The 13,373-nt window shown below is 41.7% G+C and overlaps 1 protein-coding gene and 1 long non-coding RNA gene across 3 annotated transcripts in view; one reads left to right on the top strand and one right to left on the bottom strand.

The window, feature by feature from the left end:
* Window positions 1-789: 789 nt before the first annotated feature.
* Window positions 790-2,825, bottom strand: LOC113892497. Its single transcript, XR_003511072.1, has 2 exons — window positions 2,387-2,825; window positions 790-1,085 (listed from the first exon to the last, which is right to left on the bottom strand). It is a non-coding gene; the product is annotated as an uncharacterized LOC113892497 (long non-coding RNA).
* Window positions 2,826-2,929: 104 nt separating this feature from the next.
* DUSP16 (dual specificity phosphatase 16) overlaps window positions 2,930-13,373 on the top strand; it is a 93,623-nt gene continuing 83,179 nt past the window's right edge. The window contains exons 1-2 of one of the 2 annotated variants that reach the window (XM_027541372.1): window positions 2,930-3,299; window positions 10,399-10,510. The gene's annotated coding sequence lies outside the window, so the exon portion shown is untranslated. Of the gene's footprint in view, window positions 3,300-3,863; window positions 4,429-10,398; window positions 10,511-13,373 lie in introns of those variants that run through there. The other variant, XM_027541373.1, reaches the window with a different exon arrangement.

Here is a 13,373-nt window from a genome sequence, read left to right as displayed (position 1 = left end):
ATAGCAAGTCACTCCAATTATTTAGGTCTTCTTTAATGTTGTTCATCAATATTTTATAATTCTCAGCATACAGATCCTGCACATGGTTTGTTAGATTTGAACCTAAGTAGTTTACATTCTTTGGAGCAATTGCAAATGGTATTATTTAAAATATCTTTGTTCTTGGCATGCATAGAAGCTGTCTTAGTAGAACAAGAAGGCAAATACTCTTTAGTGAAGTAAACTTGTTCAGTGTTAATTGCTGGACTAGTAACAAGCTATGTATTGAACCATTCATATACCTCTTTAATGTGCTTCTACATTTCAAATTTGGCCTAATTCTTAATTGCTACACCCCAATCCCTACTCTTATTAGAGGGGTCTACTCATCCCTCACCTGAATACCCTTTATGCAATCCATCTCCTTGTCTGCCCCGCAATTTCCTATCTATAATAGTCCCTCTGCTGAACCCTCTTGCACCAAACTAAATCTTAACGATCCTTCAAGCATGAAATCAAAGAGCTTCAGAAGATGCTTTCCCTGACAACCCAGCCAACATCACTCCTTTTCTCTGCTGGACTCTACTTTTTTTTTTTAATTAAAAAAAATTTTTATTTAATTTGAGGATAATATCTTTACAATATTGTGGTGGTTTTTTGCCATACAACGACATGAAGAGTTCACTGGACTCTTTAAACCAATATTGTATGCCACTCAATCATTAATTTGGTTTTTAATTGGTTTTAATTTGTGTTGTTTCCCTAATTAGATGATATACAGTGGGAGACTCCCATAATAGCACACACATGGAAGGTGCTCCAATTTAATTGCGTCAATGAAGAAAGAGGAGAGAGAGGTTTCAAGATGTGTCAGAATAAGGCGACTGGAGCTGCATGTAAAGAGGTCTTTCATCCAGGCAGGATCCAACTTTTCATCCAATAGATCCAGGATCTAGTCTAGGACAAGGATTCTCTCTCTTTTCCTTCCTTCTTTCGAATCTCAACTCCTCCAACCAAGCAGACTAGAGATGCAGATCCTCTCCAACTCTCTCTTGGGTAACTGTTGTGAAAACAGCAGGTCTACAGGCAGTCGAATTTTACGTTTCCTGTAAGAGCGTAGGTAGTAATAACTTTGGAGCTGCAGTAACATCCCCCGGCCACCAGAGGACAGCGTGCCGCGGAAGAGATCGTCTCGCCCCTGCAGAAGGCTTAACGAGGTCAAAGGCAGAGGCAGAAAGTCGGCTCTGCATCTATGGCCTTCAGCTTCAACTGCCTCAAGGGCTCCCTCGCGCTCCCCTCTCTAGATGGACTCCTTTTCCTCTTAAAAAAGATGGGCCGGAAGTTCCTAGAGGCTTACTCTAATACTGACCTTAAATGATTATAGAAACGAATGGGCTTTAGCTGCAGGATTTAAAGGCAAAAAAGAAGTATAGACAAAGTTCACTTTTCTAACAATCCTCACCCCCCAAACATGCTTCTCAGTTATTTTGGCAAAAAACAAACAAACAAACAACAAAAACAAAACAAAACAAAACCAACACACACACACAGAAAACAAGACGACAAAAAGCCTCAGGCAATGTCCAAACGGACATTTCCCAACAAAGATGTCTTCGGGGAACCAACGTCCCAAATCTAGTACATTGCAAATGGAATATTTTATTCCTACACACAAATTTTGGCTCATGAAGCAGTCCACTCGGAGTGTGCTTTTCCGTCATTAATCACATCTCTGTTATGTGATATCCACGTGAGTACTTCTCAGTAGAAGCAGCTTCATGCTCAAATGCTCAAAGAACACTAGAATAAAGCTCCGATTGTCCTCCTCAGTGATTCCAAGTCCTGGTGTGTCACCAGCTCAGGTCTCTCTTTCCCAAAGTGTGTAATGCCGTTTCAAAACAAAGCTATTTCAATCCAAAATTTAAAATGCACGAAGTGTGTAAAGTAAAATCAACTGGGGTCTTGCACCTCCCAAAAGGTGGTGAACCTCTGGTCTGACTTTCAGACGATTCTGTGCTGCCCAAGTACAGGGCACACAGTGCTTGAAAAGGACACACTTTTCAAGAGCATGTTAGGCTACTCGTGCTCGTTACATTTACAAATGTAAATAGAAATAAGTAAATAGAAGCACAGTAAAATCATAAATGTTAGGAGCATTCTGGTGGGGGCTTTCTATGACAAACGGAGAGCTGACTGCCTGACCACCTGAGCGTGATTTTTCTTAATTTACCTGTAACTTCTCTCTCCTAGAGCCCGCAGTGCCCTGCATTTTGGACTTTTCACTTTTAAAAGATTGCAATTCTCTCAAATCATTGTTTGCGTTTCTTCACCCTGGGGAGGCAGCTGGAAACAGCCCAAAGAGGAGGAAAAGGCTCTGTGCCTCGCTGGGGCAGGAACCCTGAAATACCTGTTGGGGCGCAGCCCTACGCGGCCGAGACCCGGCCCGAGGGTCGGGGATCCGGGGCCCCGGGGGCAGCCGGCGTGAGGGCGCGGAAGGAGGAGGCCGCGGGGCCGCCTCCCCCGGCCACCCGGCTCCTCCCAGCGGCGCCCGCGGAACCTGCCCCGGAGTCGCCGGGCCCCGGAACGGAACGTGACCCGACCCCTCCCCGAGCGGCCGCGACCAGGCGCCGAGCCGCGCTCCGGGTTCGGGCGGGCGCACGGCCCCGCCCGTCGCCCACCGCCCTGCCCTCTCCTGTCTCCTCCTTTCCCCGGGGCTCCGCTGAGTTCATTCACTGGGATTGGTTTCAAGTGACGCCATCTCTTTATTTTTAAACCAATGACCTCATCCGCGCTTGAAGTTTCCTGACCAGCGACTCTTTCTCTTTCCCCCCAACCCCCCACCCCACCCCACCCCCCGCCTTTCCCCCTCTTTCTGGGTATCTCTGTTTGGGGCGGGGGGGCTCTGGTCAGTTTTCCAAACGACTATCATCACCTCTCCCGACCCCCTTCGCGTCCCCCCCCCCCCCCACCTCCACCTCCCCAGGTTCCTCGCCCCTTTCAACAGTGTTTTTTCAAGGCTGATCGGGGGGTTGGTGTGGGGGGTAGAGAAAGAGTGAAGAAAAGTTGCAAACGTCTCCTCGCTTCCTAAGCCTCCCGCCCCCACCCGCCCCTCCGAGCAGGAGAAGATAATATAGTGAAAAGAAGAGGAGGCGGAGGAGAGCGCGACGGGACGGACGCGGGCGGGAGCGCAGCAAGCCCTCCCGGCTCCGCCGCGGCGCCTCGCGGGTCCGGGAGGCGAGGGGGCCCCGCGGGGAGACGCCGTGACAACTTTCGTTTCCCCCCGCCCCCCCGAGGGAGCCGCGAGGTCTGCGGCCCCGAAAGTAAGTGGGCGCGCGGACGGCGGGGCGGGTGGGCGCCGGGTAGGTAGGGCTCCCGCCGCGCCGGCAGCATGGACGCCGGTCCGCGCGTCCCGCCGGCGCTGCCCTCCGGGCGTCCGGGCCCGGGGTCGAGGGCGGGGTGGGGGCGATCGCGGCCCCGAGCGGCGAGCGCGTGGGAAGCGGAGGCGCGAGGGGTGTGTGGAGGAGGGGGGCCCGGCCCGGCCCGGCCCGCGCGGGGTCGGGGCGGCGGCGGCGGGTGCGCGGGCTCGGGCCGAGCGGGCCGGGCGGCCGGCTGCCGCCTCCAGGAGCCGCCGCCGGACGCGGTCCCTTCGCGGGCCAAGCTGCTCACTTCCAGGCGCGACTGTTACACAACTCGCCTGCCAAGAGGGGCCCCGGCCTGACTGTCCCCATTATCCCCAGCTCGCCTTCCGTGAGAGCGTCTGGGCCACCTGAGTGGTGACCGGGCTGCGCTCTTCAACCCACTCGCTTTTCCTCCGGGGACACCCCCCCCCCCCCGAGGCCGGGTGTTGGGGGGCCTTGTGCGCCAGGGACTTTTTCTTTATTTACACCAACCGTAAAACGTGAGAAAGGAAGAAGCCCCGGGAGACAAGCGAAGGTCTGTGTATATCATGTGCAGTTTCATGGAATGAAACACAGGGGAGGAAAATATTTGTGCAAAACGGAAGTTTTCAGGTGCAGCTGCGTTTATTTCCTTGAAATTACAACAGCAACTACACGGTTATTGTGTTTTCTCACTTGAGAAAACTACAAACAGATATTTAAATGAATGGATCCTGCAAAATCCTAAGGAAATGTATCAAACCTCAATTTCAGCCGTCCTAAATAAATCCTAGGAGTCTCAACTCGTTTGGAGAAAGCACACCTCCAATCAGACCGTGATGAATAAAGTGGAGAGAGGAAAAACCTGTTACATAATCTCATTTACCATGGGGTTGCAGTACCAGCCCCTGAAATCAAGGGGAAGTGAGTTAAGATGCAGGGTTTTTAAACCTCTCTGAAGGTTTTATTTACCCACTCTCCTGGCTGCCACTTGTGCTTTAAAAGATTATAAGTAAATACTCCGCTCTTACAAGGGAACCAAACCTATCAAACCTGTTTAGAAAATGACCAGGTATGTTTCTTTCCTTTCTTTCCTGTGTGTGTGTGTGAAATTTACCATCCATGAAATACCTTATGACTAGTATTTGGGGAACTTAGACTGTCAGAAAATGCCTCTTTAAGCCACTCATCTTTTGAGCGCACATAGGTGACAACTGTTTTCCTCAGAGGATTTATACCATTCTGAACTCCATCAAGAAAAGAGATTTTTGAAATTAAGGTAAATTTTTAAAAGAAGGAAAGAATTCTTACCAGTTGAATCAGTCACTTGTGAATTATTTATTTTTCCTTGAGAAATGATGTGTATGGGTGGACAAACAGCTTGGGAGGCCGTGGTTAATTGAGACTTGTGCTGCAGCCTGGAGAAGGTACATTAAAAAATTAAGAATTTGGGGCTTTGTTGGGGTATATTAGTCAAAGTGTGACTAGGCATCCTGAGTTTGTTTTTGTATTTTAAGTAAAGTTCTGGAACTTAACTGAGTTTGATGACTGTGAAATCTTGTTTAAAAAAGTTTTGGGGGGTTAACATTTAACATCCTATATAAAAACTTGGCCTAAAAGACACCAGCCCCAAAGTTGGCTTTTAGGTAAAATAATTTGTACTTCCCAAAGTTCTTTATGAGGGGCAACTGCAAAAATGAGTTTATTCTCAATTCTGCTGGTAATATGATGATTAGCATGAAAAAGAGTAGGTTCAAGCTCTATATAAATGTGCGTTTGAATGTAAAATAATTGAATACCTGTAAAGTGAAAACAGTCATGTAAAATTGAGGATTAGGGATCTCTTTGGCCAAGAGCTCAATGGCAGAAGCTGAAAAGGGGGAAAAGGAGAAGAATCTGTTAACCTAGTTCTTTTCCTTTTTCTTAAACATTAGAAAATCATTTGTGGAAGTGAGGCAGCAGCAATCAAGTGTGAGATTGTGTAGAATTTAGGCTGGGGTCAGAAAAAGGGGCAAGGTTGATGTATGAGTTTGTTTTGATGCTCTTTTCTATAAATGCCCGTATTGAGAATTTAATTTCATAGTTTTTGGCCTATGGGATTATATATTGACAAAGCTGACTTGCATAGCTGTTTAATGTTTTTCTATTTTTCAGCCAATCATAATAACCCACTAAATATAAATTTGCTAGAATTACCAGTGTAATTTATCCTAGAAACCCAACTTTTCCTGGAGTAGCTTTTAAAAAAAAAAAAGATTCTTCTATTCAGTGTTATTTGGACTGAAAACTTCATTAGACATTTTGTGTTATTACAATGCTTTTCATTCTTAAGCAAATGGTACTTTAAATTAAAGAAGTAAATTAATATAGGCTAAGCTGATTTGGATCAGAAGCCCAGGAACAGGGAGGAAATAAATCAGAGGAAACAGAAACCAGATTTTATGATAGTTTTCAACAGATTGAAAAAACGAGTTAAAGACTTCATAGGAAAAACCTCAGTTGGTATTTGATTGGCTTGTTGAAAAAACTGCATCAGAATTTAAAATTGAGACAGATATTCCACCATTGTAAAAGAAAATGTTACTAACAGTGATGGCTTAAGCAAAAACTTTAAAAAAGTAAATCTTGCCCAAAGCCACATGGTGTATTCCAAAGCCAGATGTCAAATTTTTTTCTGATTTTCTTGTGTTGTGGATAATCTGATATTTTTGTACATTTCATTTAGCCCAGATAACCGGGGTTTGGTTGGCTTTGTGAAGGGATGACCAGATTTAAAGAAGCAGGCTCAAGCTTTAAGAAGAGGCCAGTCTCATAAACAAGCTGACTGCAAAGTTTGAAATCTGATCAAATAAGTGACTAGAGGAAACAGGAGTGGCTCAGAAAGGAGGATCTAAGGCAGATTACCAAGGACAGGTACAAAGCAATAAGAAAAGCTTGCCAGGGCTATGATCAGGAAAGAAGGAAATGGGATCCATCTTGACATGAAAGGAAAAAGGCATAAAAAGAAAAAATACCCTTCAGTACCTCAGCAACAGGAAGAAAGTAATGAAACTCCAATTTCTTGATTGGGGTTAGATACTTCATTTGAAGGTATCACCAAAAAAGTCACAAGATTTTTTTTTTTGGTAATTACATACAAAAATTAATCTTGGAGGAGGGATGGATAAAGTGAATTATGAGCAGTTATAATTACATATATGAGAATGTAAAGCTTGAAGTTGCCAAAAATAAATTTAAACTAGAGGGGATCCACTGAAATTACAGTTGAGTTATTGGAAAGGGAGGGTTAGGTTATAAAAAGGTGAAACCATTAACTCAATTGATTTCTGGATTAATTATAGGTATGAGTCAGTCAAGCAGAACATTTATTAGTGGTAGACTGTGTATAGGTCCCGAGGTGGATACCGAAACTTAGGGGCACGAGTCCATGCCCTTAATGAGGATTATGAGAATTTTAAGGGAGCTATATACATATGCAAAGATAAACAGTTATCAGACAGCAGACAAGGGTGGCATTCATGGTATGAAGGAGAAGGAGATTGGAGGAATGGGAGATCTTTTTCATAGAGGAGGTAGAATTTGACCCTGACCTCAAAGGATGGTTAACCTGTGTATGGAGTAAAGGAAGGGGAGGGGTAGGGGGTGGCCATTCAGCTATCCCTTCATTCAGCAGATCTGTTTGGAACCTCTCCTGTGTGCTTGGCACTGTTCTCTGAACCCGGCAAAGAGTGGAAAGTAAGATAAGGTTTTTGCCCTTATGGAATTTACATTCTAGTGGGAGAAGGGCAATAAACAAGTAAACACTTCATGGAAAATCTGATGTCAGAGAGTGATGTCTTGTGAAAATAGGAATGATCAGAGACAAGGAAATTACAGAGTGCTAGTTACAGCCCTACTTATTCTGTGAATGACCTGTTTTGCCTGTAATATGCCTGGTGAAATGTTAATGATTTAACTTTTTAATATTTATTTGCAGCCCGAACCAATTTGAATAGACATCTACACAGTCATTGACTCCATCTTTAACCAATTTTTAAAAAGAAACCTACTTAATATTTTGTAGATTGAAGCATGCAGGCTTTGTGTTTTCAACTCCTTGTTAACAATTTTTATGCAATTCTGCTGCTGTTGTCTGCTAAGAACCTCATGTTTTTGCAGTGAGGTTAATGTCATTCTTTCCAGTTTACTTAGAGTTGTGATGTATTGGGCTGTATACTTAGATATATTCTCCATTAGGAACAGTAATCACAACAGTGCTATAAAGGGAAGCTAAACTCCCAGGACAGTTTGTTTTGATGACACCTTGTATGAGAGCACACAAAACTGAAGGTGGACAGAAAGCATAAGTCGGCTCTTCAGCGTAGTTAGCAGAAAATGAGGTCAAGGGTGACATTCCCTCCAGGTCTCGTCTGCATGGTACGTTTGGGCTGCGTTCGTTGCGCTCTGTGAACTTAATCATTCTCCTTACAGGTTGGTAGGGGCCTTAGTGGTCTCACTGGAAATATTATCTTAAACTTCTGCAGATAGTGGACCTGATACAAAAGTGTCGGTTTTGAAATGGGGAAGTCTGGACTCTGCAGTTGTCTGACTGCCAGGTTTTGTTGTTATTGACAAGATGTCCTTTATAGCATCAGCTAAAAAATTCCTTAGTGACTCTTGCATGTTTTGGAACACATTTATGAAGTACTTTTTAAGCATTCTTTAAGAAATGTGTTCTCTCCTTCTCCACTTTTTCTGTAGTTTTAAACTTCAAACAAACACAACAACAAAAAAACCTTATAGGTGGAATTGAGGTAAAGGATCCCAAAAAGGATTTATGTGCCTATGGAACCACATCTCTTAAAATTTTCTATATGCATCTGACCAGTTTTCATCTGCAATTCATTCTGACACACTTGGGATTAGCCTATGGAAAAGAAAACGATTTTCAGAGGAGGTGGGAGATTCTTTAGCCTTTCCTTGATTTCCTTCTGAATACGCCATTTATTTTTATTTTTTTTCACTTTCTCTTTTATGTTGGAGTATAGCTGACTAACAATGTTGTGGTAGTTTCAGGTGAACCCTGAAAGGACTCCGCCATACATATACATGTATCCATTCTCCCACAAACTCCCCTCCCATCCAGGCTGCCACGTAACACTGAGCAGAGTTCCCTGTGCTCTACACTAGGTCCTTGTTGATTATCCATTTAAAATATAGCAGTGTGTACATGTCGATCTTCAACTAAATACTCCATTTCGAAAAGAATTGTAGATGTAAGTGCTCTGAGTCTGTGATGTATATGATAAAAGCTAATGTGATGTGTAATCTTGAAAAGTATTTGGGAAGGACAGTAGAATTCCTATGTTTTAATGTCTGGGTGAGGAGTGGGCCAAATTGCAGGTTTTGCACTATAAATTACACTATAAATTGTCATGTATGTGGCAAGGTATTCATATTAAATTTGTCCATTCTTCCCCTTAAAATTAATGGGGAAAGTAATATGTAGAGACGTATATGTTGCTTATTATTTCACTGAATAATTATACACAAAAATACTACAGCTCATATCCTAAGATGTGCCTAGTAGAATTGACTTTTTTGACAAATGTTTGCTGAATAAATTGAATTGTCACAGGTAGTTTATTTTGATGATATTTGCATTGTATTTCTAGCTTAGAGCACTGTGTTTTTTTTTTGTTTACAATTATCTTTTTGTGTTTAATTAATTTATTTTGGATGTGCCATGTGACATGGGGGATCTTAGTTCCCTGACCATGGATCAAACCTCGGCCCCCAGTGTTGGGAGCACAGAGTATTAAAACCACTGGATCACCGGGGAAGTCCCGGAGCCCTGATTTTTGAGCTCTGAGTTGAAACCCGCAGGTGGTTGCCATTCAGCCTTTTGGTTACTGGGCCTGTTTGAGCGGTACTGTCACTCTGGAACCCAGGCCCTGACCTTAAACCTCCAGCCTGCCTGACCACGGGGCTGGCCCGACCCCACCTTTTCCGAAGGGGCAGGTGGTGGCTTCCTACAGTTCCTGCCCTTCCTGATCAGCTGAGTGTGTCCCCTTCTGGTCACTTCTCAGAGTACTGAGGTGTCCCCAGTTTGGCCTTTTTTGTGGTGGGTGTCTCTTGTCATTTTTGTCTGTTGTTTTGTTGGAGAAGAAGCACATTTCCCTGGAGAATAGTTCTTGACTTGATTTTGTAAACCGTACATGTATATGGAGCATTGTGTTATTTCTACTTCCTTCTTATCTTTAGCTGAAAATCTTGTATTACTTGTAACTGAATTGTTGAGAATATTTTGATCCTACAAAACAACTAAAAACTAATGAAGACTCTCTTTTTGGGAGACAATCGGGAAATTAGAACATGGAGTATGTTTTATGTTGAAGGGGGCATGGCAACCCTCTCCAGTATTCTTGCCTGGAGAACCCCATGGACAGAGGAGCCTGGTGAGCTACCGTCCATGGGGTCGCAAAGAGTCAGACATGACTGAAGCGATTTAGCATCGCATGTTTTAGGTGATATTTAAGAACTATAAAGTTCATTTCTATGTTAATGGTATTGGGGTTATGTTAAATTCTCATCTGTTAAAAAGATACATATGGGAGTATTTATAGACAAAATGAAATGATGCCTAATACTTGTTTTTAAAAACATCAGAATAGGCATACACACACATAGGAAATGAAATAATAATAGCAATTTTTTGGTAATTTTTAAGAGTACATGGGCGTTTGTTACAATTTTCTGTACTTCTATGTGTATTTGGAAATATCTGTAATAATTAGAATATACACATTACTGATTATAACTGTCAAATACTAAATTTAAATCAGTAAAGTTATGTGGTTAGACATTTGAGCTAATTGACTAATCAAAAAATCTCCACTTTGCATTTTCTGTGAGTTCTGCATTTAGCAAAAAAATTTAAGAATAGAGAATGTTTTAGAAATACAGTCACAAGGTTAAAACTCTTAACTTTGAGATCTTGTAACAATAACAGTATACCTGTACTGTATCAACTGTTTTGACATATTTTGTCTTTTATCTTCAGAACAAGACATGAATAACCCATTTCACAGATGAAGAAACTAAGACCTTAGATTAATTTATCCAAATCCCAAAGCGAGTGGACCTGGAGCAAAGACCTTCTGACTCATTCTCAGGTGCCTATTCTTTTATATACACACGCATATAAGCACTTTTTTTGTGGTGTTGAAAACCTAAGGTTTTCTAACATTTTGGCGTTGGGACACTTTTACATTATTGATGCCCCAAAGATCTTTTGTTTATGTGGACTATATCAATATTTAACATATTAGAAATTAAAAGTCTGAAATGTTTTAAAATACTTTTTCACTTAAAAATGATAAACTCATGAAAGGTTAACATGAATAACATATTTTAATGAAAAAAGTATTCCAAAACAAAAATACAGTGATAAGTGTGAGATGGTTTTATGTTTTGCCACTCTCTAATGCATTGCTTAATAGAAGACCACTGGAGTTTCATAACTGCTTTTGCATTCAGCCTGTTGTGATATGTTGCTTTGTTTGAAATATATGAAGAAACCCTGTTGATTTACAGATTCATAGTAGAGAAAAGGTGGGGTATTTTAGTGTCTTTTTCATGTAATTGTGTATATTCTTTAATATTCTAAGACTCAGCAAATGGTAGATTCTTTTTTTTCTCCCTTTGCCTCTTTTTTTTTTAGAAAGATGTTCTTAAGAGTTAGTTGTGTTGAATCTGAACATTGTCAATGAATTTTTTGTGCTACTCCGTAACAGAAAAATCTACTGGTCCATCTTGCACTTTGGACGGATCTTTGACCAGCTTGTGATTTTATAACATTGTACATTGGTCATTTAAGAAATAATCATTGAGTTCTACAGATCTTTCAAATATTGACACATCGGTTACACAATATTCATCAAATCACATTCATTAATGCAACCATTAATCTCATCCAAAAAGTCTTTAGAATTGAGGCGCAGTCAAGATTTTGGTATCCAGTTCAAGTTTTCCAAAATTCTAATTTTTTCTTGAAAACTCAAATTTTATCATCAGCAACAGGTATTGTCAGTTTTTTCCTTGAAGCCTCAGGCTCACTGTATCTACTTCAGAGAAAATGTCTGCCAAGTACCTAAGTCTGAATAACTATATATAATAATAAGTTGTCTCCCAGCCATTCTTTCAGCAGAAATGTATTCTATGGAAAAGTGTATAGTTCAGCTGACCACTCAATTGCATAAATGCTTTTTCTTAAGATGGCCATTGTATTAGGTATGTAGAAATGCTTTTTGTACATATTAGATATGATGAAATGCTCCCATTTCATCACACAGATTATTAAAAAGATCAAGTTCTCAAGAGTGAGATTTAATAATTAATAACTTTTACTATTTTATCAAGGACATTGTTAAGTGAAACTGGCTTTTTTAAAATGACTGATAGGAGAAAGAGTAACGTGGAAATGTATATTACCATTTGTAAAATGGATAGCCAATGGGAATTTGCCATATGGCTAAGAAAACACAAACAGGGGCTCTGTATCAACCTAGACGCATGGGATGGGGAAGGAGATGGGAGGGAGGTTCAAAAGGAGAGGATATATGTATACCTACGGCTGATTCATGTTGAGGTTTGACAGAAAACAACAAAATTCTGTAAAGCAATTATCCTTCAATAAAAAATAAATTATTAAAAAAAAAAGATTGATAGGGACTTTGCTGGTGGTCCAGTGGCTCAGATTCTGTGCTCCCAATTCAGGGAGCCCAAGTTTGATCCCAGGTCAGAGAACTAGATTGCATATGCCGTTCCTGCATGCCGAAACTAAGACCCTGGTGCAGCCAAATAAATAATATAAAATCAGTATTTAAAAAAGTGATTGACAGACAGTGAAGAATGTAATTCCTGCTAGTACAGTTTGGATCCTTGCCATAATTGATGCGAAAGTGCCAGCAGTTTTGCCCTTCATTGCTTTTGTGCCATCAGAGGAAATATCAGTATCGTAGTTTCAGGGTAAATCATGAGAATTTGAAATTGCTGATATAAACTGGTGCCTTGTTCTAACATATTTTTAGAGTAGTCTAACACAGACAATCTGTAGCAATAAAATAATGTTTCCATCTTAGCTGATTAACTTGTTGGGAAGAAGGAAATATGCTATTGTGTGGGATGAGCCATGTGGTCCTGAAACCACAAGGGCAGAAGATTAAGTAACCTCGGAGAGTGGTGGGTAAAGGGTAGACACAAAGGAGGAGTCGATAAAAGTGCTTTTGTGTGTGTGCTCAATTGTGTCTGACTCTTTACAGTCTTATGGACTGTAGCCTGCCGGACTCCTCTGTCCATGGGATTCTCCAGGCAAGAATACTGGAATATGTTGCCATTTTCTCCTCCAGGAATCGCCCGACCCAGGGATCGAACCAGCATCTCCCGTGTCTCCTGCATTGGCAGCAGAGTCTTTACTACCCAGCCACCTGGGGAGCCCAAAAGCGCTTTATAGCTTACCAAAAAAAAAAGAAAAAAAGAGCATTGGTTCTGTTGTTTTTTTTAAGTTATGAAAGCACTGAGCCCACATGTATCATTCATATAAATCTGTATATTCATACTTATTTTTATCTGTGCTCAAACTCAAGGTACTCAGCCATTTTATTCCTTGAATGACAGTAGGGGAGAGAGGGTGGCACACTTGAGAGAAGAGATGTTTGTGGCTGTTGTCTGTTTCTTTCAACCAGGGAGGCTGTGAGTGGAGGAGATGTTAGTGATCACAGAGCTGGTATAGGCAGAACAGAACTGGCTGTGGGCAGAGTGCAGATGAGTGTTGGGAGCCAGAGGAATATTGTGGGGTGAATACGGAAAAATGGGACCTAGGAAAGTACAGAGGTGGGTGCAACTGGGGTCATGGAGGTAAACATATATTTGACAGAGTTCTATCAAAATACAGTTAAAATAACTATTGAAATAGCTGTACTGGGTAGTCTGACTTTTAATGTCTTATCAGTATTCAAAGTCTATTATTATAACCTC

The sequence above is a fragment of the Bos indicus x Bos taurus genome, chromosome 5 (genome assembly GCF_003369695.1).
Source record: "Bos indicus x Bos taurus breed Angus x Brahman F1 hybrid chromosome 5, Bos_hybrid_MaternalHap_v2.0, whole genome shotgun sequence".
In the NCBI taxonomy this organism is placed as follows: Eukaryota; Metazoa; Chordata; class Mammalia; order Artiodactyla; family Bovidae; genus Bos; species Bos indicus x Bos taurus.
Note: the sequence above shows the minus strand (reverse complement) of the source record. Positions and strands in the feature narration are given on the sequence as shown.